The 13,717-nt window shown below is 43.5% G+C and overlaps 1 protein-coding gene across 4 annotated transcripts in view; it reads left to right on the forward strand.

Annotated features, from left to right (window-relative positions):
- The first annotated feature begins 1,399 nt into the window (after positions 1–1,399).
- TBC1D23 (TBC1 domain family member 23) overlaps positions 1,400–13,717 on the forward strand; it is a 552,903-nt gene continuing 540,585 nt past the window's right edge. The window contains exon 1 of one of the 4 annotated variants that reach the window (XM_069204869.1): positions 1,400–1,940. The gene's annotated coding sequence lies outside the window, so the exon portion shown is untranslated. Of the gene's footprint in view, positions 2,068–13,717 lie in introns of all 4 variants that reach the window. The other 3 variants (XM_069204866.1, XM_069204868.1, XM_069204870.1) reach the window with 3 other exon arrangements.

A 13,717-nucleotide genomic window follows, 5' to 3' on the forward strand; every position in this document is an offset into this window, starting at 1 on the left:
TAAATAACCCTCCCGGGAGGGTATGCGCTTTTGCGCGCGCGCACTCTTACTGAAGGCGCCAGATAAAAGCAAAACGTCCTCAAGGTGCCCCGCATCGCGCTTGTGCGATTTCTTGTGGACTGAAGAGGATATACCTTCCATCCCCGTCGCGCCAAACATGCCCGTCCCTTTGGAAACTTGTTCCGTGAGCTGTGCTACGCTATCGCTAAGAGGAGCGAGGGCTTGAGATATGGCCTGAGAAAACAACATATCCATTCCTGGGGGAAGGGACCGGTGAGATGGGCCCTCACCTGGGGACATATTGGCGATAGATTCATTGTCCTGACTGGACTGCATCTTGTGACTCATAGGATTTGACAGAAAAAAAACACCCAGAAAAATCTACAAAGGGTAAAAACCCCCTATCCAATTCTGCCAGCAGCCAAAGGCTTTAAAAGTACTGAAAATTAAGAGTCTTCCCAAATGGGGTTAACAACTACCGTAAATACGGTGTCCGTCTGATGGGGAAAGCCGAGGCTTAATTCTGTCCTCAAGACTGAGAAAAAAACGTGTTAAGCGCCGAGGCGTCTCGAGCGCTGAACACGCGAGTACAAATATTTGAGGAATGCGAAGCGCGCGCCCTCTAGAGGGCCCGACGCGTCTCCTGAAGAAAAATGCGCTGAGGCAGAAGCCTGTTGCGCTGAGGAGACGCGTCGAAATAAACACTGTTAACAGAGAAAGTCAACAAGGTAGAACGTGCGCAACCAGTAACGCGTTAGAAATAAAGCGTGTAGTTTAATTAACGCTCAGAGGCAGAAAGGCACTTATCTTGTCCTGAGCAGTGAAGAAAGAGGAAGATCAACAGGCTTGTGGATATATATTCTGCTGGCAACACTGGACCCTCACTGGACGATGGTTTCCATGGTGGCAGTCTCGTGGAGCTCATTGCCGTTTTTTGTTTCTTTTGTTTAACTTTGAACTTGCTGTTTGAATAAAAAGTGAAGAAAGATATGCATAATCCTCGCCTCCGGTCCTGACATAGAATTGTGCTACAGCTGTCCATGGTATACAAGAGCAGAAACTGGGAGAGATTTTATCATTAAAAACCCCAAATGCAAACATTTCACAATTTTCCTCTTGTGCCTTTCTCGCCTGTTCTCACACTTTTACCTCGGTTCCCTCTTGTGCATTATTTTCTTCCTATTACGCCACTATTTACTTCTCTTTCATCCTCTTCCCCTAGAGTTCATTGATTTTGATTTTTTACCCTTATATTTTCCTTTCACAATTAAGTTTTCAGTTTGTTTTTTTGGTTTATTTTTCATGTGTCTATTTTGGTTAGACTGCCACAAAGCCATCGGTGCTTGTAGTCAGTGCCGATGGAAAACCCGTTCAGTGCTTCAACAACACCTGCTGAGTCAGTGCGTCCCGATCGTGACAGCGATAGGAGTGTTAAAAGCAGCAGCTTAACTCTGAGCGCTCTCTCCCCATGCCAAGGCAGGGCTGAGGTTCGCCTATCCATGAGTGGGTGGGCGGACATTCAAAGGAGCGGTGGGAGCAGTACAAAGGCGAAGACATCCGAAAAGACCCGAAGAACAGAGGATAAAACACGTTTTCCCTGGAATATCAAATATTGCACGATACCGGCTCTCTTGCTGCTGAGGCGCGCGTTCCGTAGCAGAAGGAACCTATCTTCCGGTGCAAGGGGTGGTCTCTTCCGGGGCAACAATGTTTCTTTGGGACTGGGCAAGCTGTCTGTTTCCTTGGGCGACTTATTTTTTCTAACCAATCGAAGGGCTCAATGGGACACACAGCCACATAGCCTCTTGTAGTAACGCCTTGTAGACTGTCAGTTTAAAATCTGCTTCCTGATTACCTATCGGCCCCGCATATTGACGTTGCTAGAGTGGAAAGAGGCAGAGGCAATGGAATGATCGACATCTTCTGTCAGGAGACAGGAGGTAAGGTCCACGGGCGGGAACCTTCCGCCTGATTCGGGAGGCTTGAAGTGTAGGCCAAAGTACATTCGCGATGCACCGAGATTTTATGTGACGTGTATACATTTAAAATGAACTACTTTATGAAAGGGTGCGTATTCAACCTTACTGAGACAGGCCTGCCCGTTGTCATGCATTATATGTGTCTAATGCAAATTGCATGTATAGCCGACAGGGTCGTTTTTCTGAGGACTGTTTTAAACAGTAGATTCTGGCATTGTGTTTTCCTTCTTTCAACGTTTTGCAAGTCAGCTGATAATTAAAGGCAGCCCCTTCATCATAGAGAATGGCAGTTGTAACACTCAGTATTGACAAGGGTGACAAATAAAGTAAGACGAGTTTCTAATACCATTTGCAAGTTTTTTAAAGCTTTATTTAATTGCTATCTGTAATAACTTGGTAAATGCTGCTTTTAAAGTATGTGTAGCAATGACAATGTTAAAACGTATTATATTTAATACTTTTTTTAAACTCTTCATAAAGGCACAGTTCGTGTTTTCTTTTTATTAATGACTAGAATGTGTATTTTCCAAAACATTTAAAAACGTTGCCTCCGACTTGAAGAAATAGCGAATCGACCAACATATTATGCTTGTTATGTTTAAAGTATTAATGACTGAACTAAAATATTGACAGCCTAATGAAAAATAGTTTGATTAGAGGGATTTTTAGTGTATGTGTACTTCCAGTGTTTGAGAGCAGCATCCTCTATCGAGTCCTCTGCACAACACTAACAGGACCCTCATTCCTCAAGCGATGTTCAACTGTCTGCCAAGGTACAGCACCATTCTTGCTGCTTTCCTTTCCGTTTTAGCCTCATCTAGATTAACCTCCCAAGACTCGCCCTTGTATATTCTTGGATTGGCTTGGATTCTGTCGGTGCATACTCTGTGGCAAGCCTGGGGGAGATAAAAGGCACTGTTTACTTGTCCTGTATGACGATAATGGTAATGGTGGTGCAATAGTAACCATTCTGCAGCACGCAATCATGTAGTAGTCAACGTTATACCAACCGAATTTAGTTTAAATATTTTAATTTAGTGTAATTGTAATTATACAATGATCCTTACTCTGTTGTGCCTGATTCCACTCTTTTGCTAACCTGCTCCCTGGGCACCACCCACAGCCCTCTAGCCCCACTTGTCAGTCTCAATATTTTAGGGGGTACCACAGTTGTTGTTCTCCAATTCCAGCACTGCCCAACCCCCATAATGGATGGAAAACATTTTTTTTCTGTGGATGGTTTCATTTTTCGTAGCTCACATATGAGCAGCAGCCAAAGCAAAAATATTAACTTTCTAAATTAAAATTGAGTAAATCAAGATTGTGTCCCTAAAGAAACATGTTTTACTCATTTATGATTCCAAGACTTTCGTTAAATCGTGTTGATTTTTCTTGGACAGCACAAAGATGAGCAACATATTTGTTTGATAAACAAACACATTATTCATGCAATGGTGGCAGAATATCAGTTGATCTTTCAGTGATAGGAGATAGTGTTATAAGGTGAAAATATTGAATATAGCCTAGTTCATTAGTAGTTGAGTCCCTGGCCACATAGTGTGTTGTCAAACTTCTCTCTATCTGTCATGCATATGTGTACTAGCAACACAATGGATAAGTGAGCAACTGGATTGTGGTTACAGTGTGGCATGAAGATAAGCTCTCTAGTCTCCCAAGTCCTCAGCAGGCCTTTAAAATCATGAAAACGTTATTAGACCTGCAGGTCGTGTGACTTGAACAATCTATGTGACTTAACTGTAATACTCTTGGCCCAAAACGTGTGTCAAATCGTGTGATCTGGCAAATATATATATTTCTCTGAATCATCTTATTCCTCAGTTATCACATATGATAGCACCTTTCAGCATGCAGAATTAGCATGTCTGTTGTGTAAAAACTCTTTTGTTTGATTTATTAGACTAAACCTTTGCTCCATGTATAATAACAATTTACCCCACTTATGGGTACACATGACCCCTGACTTGCCTCTTATTTCACAAATAGCATTGTCAACAGGGCGAGGGCAGGAATGTTTCTCAGTTCATGTTTAAAAACTTTCACTGTTAACAAATAAACAACTGAAACATGGTGCAGTAGCACACTGTCCTTTACAGATGGAACATTTCCATCGAAAAAATCACAAACCTTCCCACTGACATGCAGTTTTACTGATAAAATTATATAGCATGCAAACAATAATGTGGAAATCAGGTTTTGGGAAATATTTATAATTTGCACATCACCAAGTAGTGTTTTGTTTTGCTTGGATCCTATTAAACTACTGAAATATATTTTGAAATATTTGTACAGTTAATTTACTAGCTATTTAAATGTTGTGTTAGGAAAAGAATGCCATCACACAGCCTTTCATTTTACACTGTCTGTACCCCTAGATCAGTTGTCACAGTTCACTTGCCTCTTCGTTCTCTGGCTGGAAAGTTAGAGTGTTTTGAAAACACCAGTCTCTAGGATAAAATAAGTAGCAACTTGTAAGAAGACATACGCTGACATTTGGCCTCCGTCTTTCAGCACAGCAAATGTGAGAAGATAAAAACAAGATTTAAAGGTATCTTTATTGTTCATTCACTGTCAGAACACCTGTTCTTTGTCAGGACCTCTCTCGCGAGGTTAGGCCAATAGGCCCTAAAAATAGCCAGCCCTGATAAAAGCTGACTCACTGTAGCGAGTGGGTGAGTAGATTTTCTTGAGGCCCGATCAGCCAATCTGTAATTAGCATTCTCCTGTTCACCTTGTTGTAGTCAAAGCTTCGTATCCAGCTCTCAGACAGCCACTCAAATCCGACTGATAGCTATTCTTTGCTTGGACAACAGCAGACTGAGTATTCCAGCTTTCTTGCATATTTTGGGCTTTAATGCATATAAAAGTTGCCTAATAGGTTTTGCCTTATGGGTTGTTTGGCTTGATAAGCCAGTGCATCTTCTGTATTATTATTTTGTTTTTGTAATTTTATGTTTTGTAATCTTATTTTATTTTATAAATAGGAATTATCTCTGCTCCTTTCCGGGAGTCTGGAATTTCAACACCTGCCGTAATGGCATTAGCAACGCGATTTAAGTAAGGGTAAACAGATCAACCGGAAGCCTGTCTAACCCAGGAGCCTTACCAGCCTTCAGTGAGCATATGGCTAGCTTACTTTCTGCCATTGAGAAGAAGGCAAAAAGAGGAGATGATGGATAGAATGCTGAGCAATGCAAACATTCATCCCCAGTCACAAAGTTCTGGGTTTAATCCATTGTTTTTTTTGCTCACCACGCCACCCTATAGGGAGCAGGGTCAAGACTGATTTGCATATGGCTGGGTCTCAACTGGGGTGACGTGGCAAGCAAAAAAACAATGGCTTAAACCTAGATCTGTGACTGGCAATGAGTGTTTGAAAAGTTTCAACACTCCGTCCATCATTTTATTTTGTAATGTTGCATTGAGAAGAAATCACCAACATTAGATGGATCAGGGTTTTGAGAGGCCGAACAGGGTGCTACAAATGACATGATTCCCCTCTTGCCTGGGGCCTGGGAGAAGGACCTAGGTTTGTTAGGGAGAGAGAGTGGAAATGGTTTACCCAATCGTGTGATAGGATGTTGGATTCTGGCCTCATTCTGGTCGTCCTGGCGCAGTGGGCTATAATATGCCAGAAGACTGTCTGGTTCCCAGAGCATGCAGCAGTCAGGACATTGTTCCAGATAGCTGTATCCCAAGCTATTTTCACATTCTTTTCGGCTGAATTGTATCCCAAGCTATTTTCACATTCTTTTCAGCTGAATTGTAAAGTACTCAAGCTAGCTTGATATTTTCAGGACAGCCACCTTTGAGAACTTTAATTAGATGGCTCTTTGCTATCCTGCAATCTGTGTTGAATGAGGTCGAATCTGGAGTTAGACACGAGCTCCTGTTCAAAGAGGGAAAGAACCAGAATTTTATAACCTCAAGCCACTTGGCATGAATACCCCAATTATTTTGAGGTCCAAGCTCGGGATCTGTTAGGGCAAGCAAAATGGGAATCATGTCTGCATAAAGTTGAGCATACAACCCTTTGTTGATCACTACATTGTCCCACCTGACCTTTCTCCTATTGTTCCTATTAGCCATGTCTCCGTGGGGCAAACACTGGTTCTTATCTGAGCTTGCTAGGCTGCCCTGAAGGGTAAGAAATTAGGGAAAATGGTCGCTCTCAAACTGGTGCAGAATTTCCATGTCAATTCCCAAGATCGAAGAGCAAGAAAAATATAAGTGATGTGGCTCAAGTATGAATTTCTCTTGGAGGTGTAATGCCTCTCTGTATCTTACTTAGTTCTGATATTTGTGGCTCTTAAATGACAGCAAATATAGAGATCTAACAACTAGAAGGCTACTTTTGAAAGGGTCGTAAGACGGGGACCAGTGGGTCGTGGTATGCCCGAATATTGGTCTTCCTCTCCTGCTATCTCTCTTAGTAATGCTGAAGGTTCAAAGCTTGCATTAAAATCCTCACCCACTACCATGGCAACTTCCTCCCGTTCTCGAGGATGGTATCTCTCAAAAGGTTTAAAACAGAGAACTCTGCGGTCTTTGGAACACCTCTACTGTAGACATTAAGGAGGAGTAATTTTACTTTGTTCAGTGAAGTTACTTCAAGTCCAAGTAGGTCAAGGAATCGATGGATAGCTGTCTCACTTGGCAGTTCATGGAAACCCTCAGTCATATAGCGAAACCACCTGAGGATCTACCAGATTTGGACTTAAAAGCGGAACAAAAAAAGGTGCTGTAATCTTGTCTTGGTGGTGGTGACATTTCTAAGGTTTCTTGAAACATAATTATATTGCAAGTCTCAATGAAAGCCCCCCTCCCGTCCTCCTGGGCAAGCTTATTCCTGAGTCAATCAGTGTTCCAGGAAATCACAGTAAGGTTGTTGATGGAACTATGCAAGGGAGGTGCTTGGGGCCCTGAGATGATGTAAAGGGTTCACTGGGGGGTTCTCTGTGACTATTCAGAAGTATCTATCGGCATTCCCATACTGGTAGAATAGAACTGAACTGAATAATTTGGTTGAGGGAAAATGGTGTTAAGACTGTCACCGGAATACCCTGGGGAAGGGTGGGATGTAAGACCCAGCCTTAAATGCTTAGGGGAATTTTCTACGGGATCCAATCAGTTGATGTGGGATAGCAAAGAAAATGAATAAGATTGCTCCTCCATCCTTAAATTGGATCTGTGAAAAACACTGAAACCCATGGTATGCCAACAGATTGTGGTTGGTGGGAATCCTTGCATTGAATATCTTCTGTCAGCCAGCCTTAGACTTGCAATTTGAAGATATTTGAAATGAAAAACTACCAGGCCCTTCTACTTTTTAAACAAGCAAACTTTTTATGAACACAAGGCTGATTTAGAGGCAATGAAGCACTCAAGAAGGGTTCGCAGCACATATGACAAATGACTACATTTTAATATAGAAATATTTAGAGCTGTCACTCACTACATAACGAAAAAGAGCATTATTTTCAACAGATTCAGTCTCATCCACTGAGAGGATTCTAATATGATAGTTTAAATGATGTGATGACTCTGCTTGTTGTTTTTTTCTGTTTGGCAAATGAGTCTTTAACTCCTACTGAGTGGATGTAAAGAACTGAACTCAGCAAGGAGACAATTAAGAGTGTTTTTTTTTTTTTTTAATACGAAAATATCTACAGGTGATTATGGGGTGTTTATCAAGACTTGACTCTCAACTAGCAGGTCGATTTTTAAAATGTATTTCGTTGGTTTTTAAGAAGAAAGAGGTGGATGAATCTAATTTATTTTGATAATGTAACTGAATTGTGTGATTTAAACCAATTGTGCCAAATGTATGTTATTCTTTACCAACACGACTACAGGGCTGCTTGACACAGTTGACAGAGGAGAATGCCCCCACCATTAGTAAGGTCACTGCTCTCTACAAGACGTGATGAGGAACCCATTCTACAACCCATTTTGACAACTCTCTTTACGTTCTATCAATGATGTCCATTGACCTGAACAACATTTCTACAAACACATGCAACAGCTTTTAAAGCATCCCAAACTCTGTAGAGTGACTACCAAGGTTTCATCAAGAGAGTAGTACTTGGCAATGTTTCTCAAACTTCTATTTATATCTAATTTTCCAGGGGCAAAGCCTGAAAGCACAAATAAACTAATGCCTACTTCACCAGCCAAAATAGTTAATACTTGAATATGATAAGTGGACATGTGAGAAATATATAGTCTCCAAAGCCTACTTGGAGTTCTTGCTAAATGTCTGGCATTCAAATATTTTAGAATGTGCTTTTGAGTTTTTTTTTGTAAAACGTACCAGACACTCTTCTCACTACATTGACCTGTCGCTTTGGTCATTACATGCTGCATTGACGTCCTGAGCAGTTAAATTATTTCCTATTTCAAATTCAGAGATGGTTACCAAAGACTCTTGAAGAAATGAATCCTGACCTATAGTGGGCAATATGATCGCTAGTCATGAGCTGACGTAACTATGATCCCCTGTCTTTATCAGTTTTGTTTTCTGTCACGGAGAATGGGAGATCCCTTCACGCAAAGATGGAGACTCCACTATTTTTTAAGAGGGCTAATGAATAAATGGGATTGTGAATGCAGTCTTTTTCCTCATTTTAAATGTGTCCTTTTAAAAAAACAAAAACAAATATTGTATGTTTGGGCTACCCTTGTTTTCCCACCCTCCCCACCCCCACACACACACTGCCCCTCTTTTCACCAAGCATTATGACGTTTCACTATAGGGGTAATTATCTTTATCATCCTTTCTACTAGAAAGTAGCACTCAAATAATTCTCTTTATTTAGGTTGAGGTAATGTACCCTTATGACAAGGGTCCATGTATAATGTAGTTCTCCCCATCCCGTATTCACCCTTTTCCAACTTGTATGAAACAAACTAGAAAAATAATGCAATTCCAGAACAAGCATATTCCTAACATGTTAAGATCTATTTGTAAATCATTTGGAGTACCCCGATTCTTTCCTTCTCTCACCAAGTAGGTTTTCTAATAGAGGTATTCCAATGTGAATGATGGTTCTTACCTTGTGGGGTAGCCTAAACATAGAACCACTCCCCACATAGTAATGCCAGTTGCGTAGAGCAACTGAGGAAACTCTTGTGGCAAATCCTAGGAGATAACAGAATAATTTCCTTCCTCCCCTCCAGCATCCCTTCCGTGAAACATTTGACATTTTGAAACCTTGCCCCCCCCCTCATTTGACTCAATTAGCCGAAAAACAATGCTGAGTTATCAAGTCTGCTATGTCTGAGGCTCTTCCCACCATCCATTTGCAAAGGAAGTGACATTGTTAGTTTCCAGCCAAAGCCATCTTTAAAAACAAGAAACAAAGCAACAGGGCTTTATTTCTCATCATCCATCTGCAGAGGCAGTGGCATTACTGCATTTCCCTTCGTACATCTACACAAAAAGTGACTTTTCCCCCAACCTTCTTCCTGCTTCAGTCAACTCTTCGGGTCATCCTATTGCCCAAGTGTCCCCAGCCATGGGCAGACAATCAAAGGCATTGCCTCTATAGGCCTGAAAGGGCCTTGGGCCCGAACCTCTGTTCCGGTGAAACCTTTAAGGTAAGATATAATCATATGCCTCACCCTGCACCCAATACTGCCAGTTGCCGCTATCACATTCTGATGTAGACAGCCCAAACACTCACATAGCTTTTACACAACACACATACTTAACCTACTACACATCCCACTAACTACAACATACCCTCTAACTACAGGACTGTGAGAAGGTAGCCTCTTTCTAGCCTTGTTACCCCCACTTTTGGCCTGTTTGTGAGTGTATGTCAGGGTGTTTGTCACTGTTTTCACTGTCTCACTGGGATCCTGATAGCCAGGCCTCAGTGCTCATAGTGAAAACACTATGTTTTCAGTATGTTTGTTATGTGTCACTGGGATCCTGCTGGTCAGGACCCCAGTGCTCATAGGTTTGTGGCCTATATGTATGTGTCACTGGGACCCTGTCACACAGGGCCCCAGTGCTCATAGGTGTGCATGTATATGTTCCCTGTGTGGTGCCTAACTGTCTCACTGAGGCTCTGCTAACCAGAACCTCAGTGGTTATGCTCTCTCATTACTTTCAAATTGTCACTGACAGGCTAGTGACCATTTTTACCAATTTACATTGGCTTACTGGAACACCCTTATAATTCCCTAGTATATGGTACTGAGGTACCCAGGGTATTGGGGTTCCAGGAGATCCCTATGGGCTGCAGCATTTCTTTTGCCACCCATAGGGAGCTCTGACAATTCTTACACAGGCCTGCCACTGCAGCCTGAGTGAAATAACGTCCACGTTATTTCACAGCCATTTTACACTGCACTTAAGTAACTTATAAGTCACCTATATGTCTAACCTTTACCTGGTAAAGGTTAGGTGCAAAGTTACTTAGTGTGAGGGCACCCTGGCACTAGCCAAGGTGCCCCCACATTGTTCAGAGCCAATTCACTGAACTTTGTGAGTGCGGGGACACCATTACACGCGTGCACTACATATAGGTCACTACCTATATGTAGCTTCACCATGGTAACTCCGAATATGGCCATGTAACATGTCTATGATCATGGAATTGCCCCCTCTATGCCATCCTGGCATTTTTGGTACAATTCCATGATCCCAGTGGTCTGTAGCACAGACCCTGGTACTGCCAGACTGCCCTTCCTGGGGTTTCACTGCAGCTGCTGCTGCTGCCAACCCCTCAGACAGGCAGCTGCCCTCCTGGGGTCCAGCCAGGCCTGGCCCAGGATGGCAGAACAAAGAACTTCCTCTGAGAGAGGGTGTGACACCCTCTCCCTTTGGAAAATGGTGTGAAGGCAGGGGAGGAGTAGCCTCCCCCAGCCTCTGGAAATGCTTTGTTGGGCACAGAGGTGCCCAATTCTGCATAAGCCAGTCTACACCGGTTCAGGGACCCCTTAGCCCCTGCTCTGGCGCGAAACTGGACAAAGGAAAGGGGAGTGACCACTCCCCTGACCTGCACCTCCCCTGGGAGGTGTCCAGAGCTCCTCCAGTGTGCTCCAGACCTCTGCCATCTTGGAAACAGAGGTGCTGCTGGCACACTGGACTGCTCTGAGTGGCCAGTGCCACCAGGTGACGTCAGAGACTCCTTGTGATAGGCTCCTTCAGGTGTTAGTAGCCTTTCCTCTCTCCTAGGTAGCCAAACCCTCTTTTCTGGCTATTTAGGGTCTCTGTCTCTGGGGAAACTTTAGATAACGAATGCATGAGCTCAGCCGAGTTCCTCTGCATCTCCCTCTTCACCTTCTGATAAGGAATCGACCGCTGACCGCGCTGGAAGCCTGCAAACCTGCAACATAGTAGCAAAGACGACTACTGCAACTCTGTAACGCTGATCCTGCCGCCTTCTCGACTGTTTTCCTGCTTGTGCATGCTGTGGGGGTAGTCTGCCTCCTCTCTGCACCAGAAGCTCCGAAGAAATCTCCCGTGGGTCGACGGAATCTTCCCCCTGCAACCGCAGGCACCAAAAAGCTGCATCTCCGGTCCCTTGGGTCTCCTCTCAGCACGACGAGCGAGGTCCCTCGAATCCAGCGACACCGTCCAAGTGACCCCCACAGTCCAGTGACTCTTCAGCCCAAGTTTGGTGGAGGTAAGTCCTTGCCTCACCTTGCTGGGCTGCATTGCTGGGAACCGCGACTTTGCAAGCTACTCCGGCCCCTGTGCACTTCCGGCGGAAATCCTTCGTGCACAGCCAAGCCTGGGTCCACGGCACTCTAACCTGCATTGCACGACTTTCTAAGTTGGTCTCCGGCGACGTGGGACTCCTTTGTGCAACTTCGGCGAGCACCGTTTCACGCATCCTCGTAGTGCCTGTTTCTGGCACTTCTCCGGGTGCTACCTGCTTCAGTGAGGGCTCTTTGTCTTGCTCGACGTCCCCTCTCTCTGCAGGTCCAATTTGCGACCTCCTGGTCCCTCCTGGGCCTCAGCAGCGTCCAAAAACGCCAAACGCACGATTTGCGTGTAGCAAGGCTTGTTGGCGTCCATCCGGCGGGAAAACACTTCTGCACGACTCTCCAAGGCGTGGGGGATCCATCCTCCAAAGGGGAAGTCTCTAGCCCTTGTCGTTCTTGCAGTATTCACAGTTCTTCAGCCTAGTAAGAGCTTCTTTGCACCAACCGCTGGCATTTCTTGGGCATCTGCCCATCTCCGAGCTGCTTGTGACTTTTGGACTTGGTCCCCTTGTTCCACAGGTACCTTCAGACAGGAATCCATCGTTGTTGCATTGCTGATTTGTGTTTTCCCTGCATTCTCCCTCTAACACGACTATTTTGTCCTTAGGGGAACTTTGGTGCACTTTGCACTCACTTTTCAGGGTCTTGGGGTGGGTTATTTTGCTAACTCTCACTATTTTCTAATAGTCCCAGCGACCCTCTACAAGGTCACATAGGTTTGGGGTCCATTCGTGGTTCGCATTCCACTTCTGGAGTATATGGTTTGTGTTGCCCCTATCCCTATGTTTCCCCATTGCATCCTATTGTAACTATACATTGTTTGCACTGTTTTCTAAGACTATACTGCATATTTTTGCTATTGTGTATATATATCTTGTGTATATTTCCTATCCTCTCACTGAGGGTACACTCTGAGATACTTTGGCATATTGTCATAAAAATAAAGTACCTTTATTTTTAGTATAACTGTGTATTGTGTTTTCTTATGATATTGTGCATATGACACTAAGTGGTACTGTAGTAGCTTCACACGTCTCCTAGTTCAGCCTAAGCTGCTCTGCTAAGCTACCATTATCTATCAGCCTAAGCTGCTAGACACCCTATACACTAATAAGGGATAACTGGGCCTGGTGCAAGGTGCAAGTACCCCTTGGTACTCACTACAAGCCAGTCCAGCCTCCTACATTGGTTGTGCAGTGGTGGGATAAGTGCTTGAGACTACTTACCACTCTTGTCATTGTACTTTTCATAAGAGAAAAATATACAAAACAAGGTCAGTGTATATACACATAGCCAAAAAGTTTTGCATTTCCTCTTTGCTCTCTTTTCTAAGTGCTGAAAAGTACTTCTAAAACTTTCAAAAAGTTCTTAAAAGTTTAAAAAGTTTTTTTTCTGTCTTTCCAAAAAGTTCTGAAAACTTTTTTTTTCTCTTTGTCTATCACTTTAACTCTCTCTAAAAATGTCTGGCACAGGCCAAAAAGTTGAACTGTCCAAACTTGCATATGATCACCTTAGCTGGAAAGGAGCAAGGAGTCTCTGCATAGAGAGAGGTTTGAGTGTAGGGAAGAATCCTTCCTTAGAACTGTTAATTAATATGCTTAGAGTACAGGATAAGGCCATAAGTGCCCAATCTGTAGAAAAAGTAGCTAATGGTTCTCAATCTGATCCAGGGACTCCCCCAGGAAAAGGTTCAGGAAAGAAACTTCTCAGCCTGCCCATTACTAGACAGTCTAGCATAGTTGGTACAGAGGTTGAATCACATCATACTGATGATGTGCTCTCACATTATGCTGGTAGCCAAGCTGTTAGGGTGCCCTCTGTAAGGGACAGGTCTCCTTCTGTTCATTCCCATCATACCTCTGTATCTAGAAATGTCCCTCCCACCCACCCTGATGACAGATTGTTAGAAAGGGAGCTCAATAGATTGAGAGTGGAGCAAACCAGACTGAAGCTCAAGAAGCAACAGCTGGATTTGGATAGACAGTCTTTAGAAATAGAGA

Source organism: Pleurodeles waltl, chromosome 8 (genome assembly GCF_031143425.1).
Source record: "Pleurodeles waltl isolate 20211129_DDA chromosome 8, aPleWal1.hap1.20221129, whole genome shotgun sequence".
NCBI lineage: Eukaryota > Metazoa > Chordata > Amphibia > Caudata > Salamandridae > Pleurodeles > Pleurodeles waltl.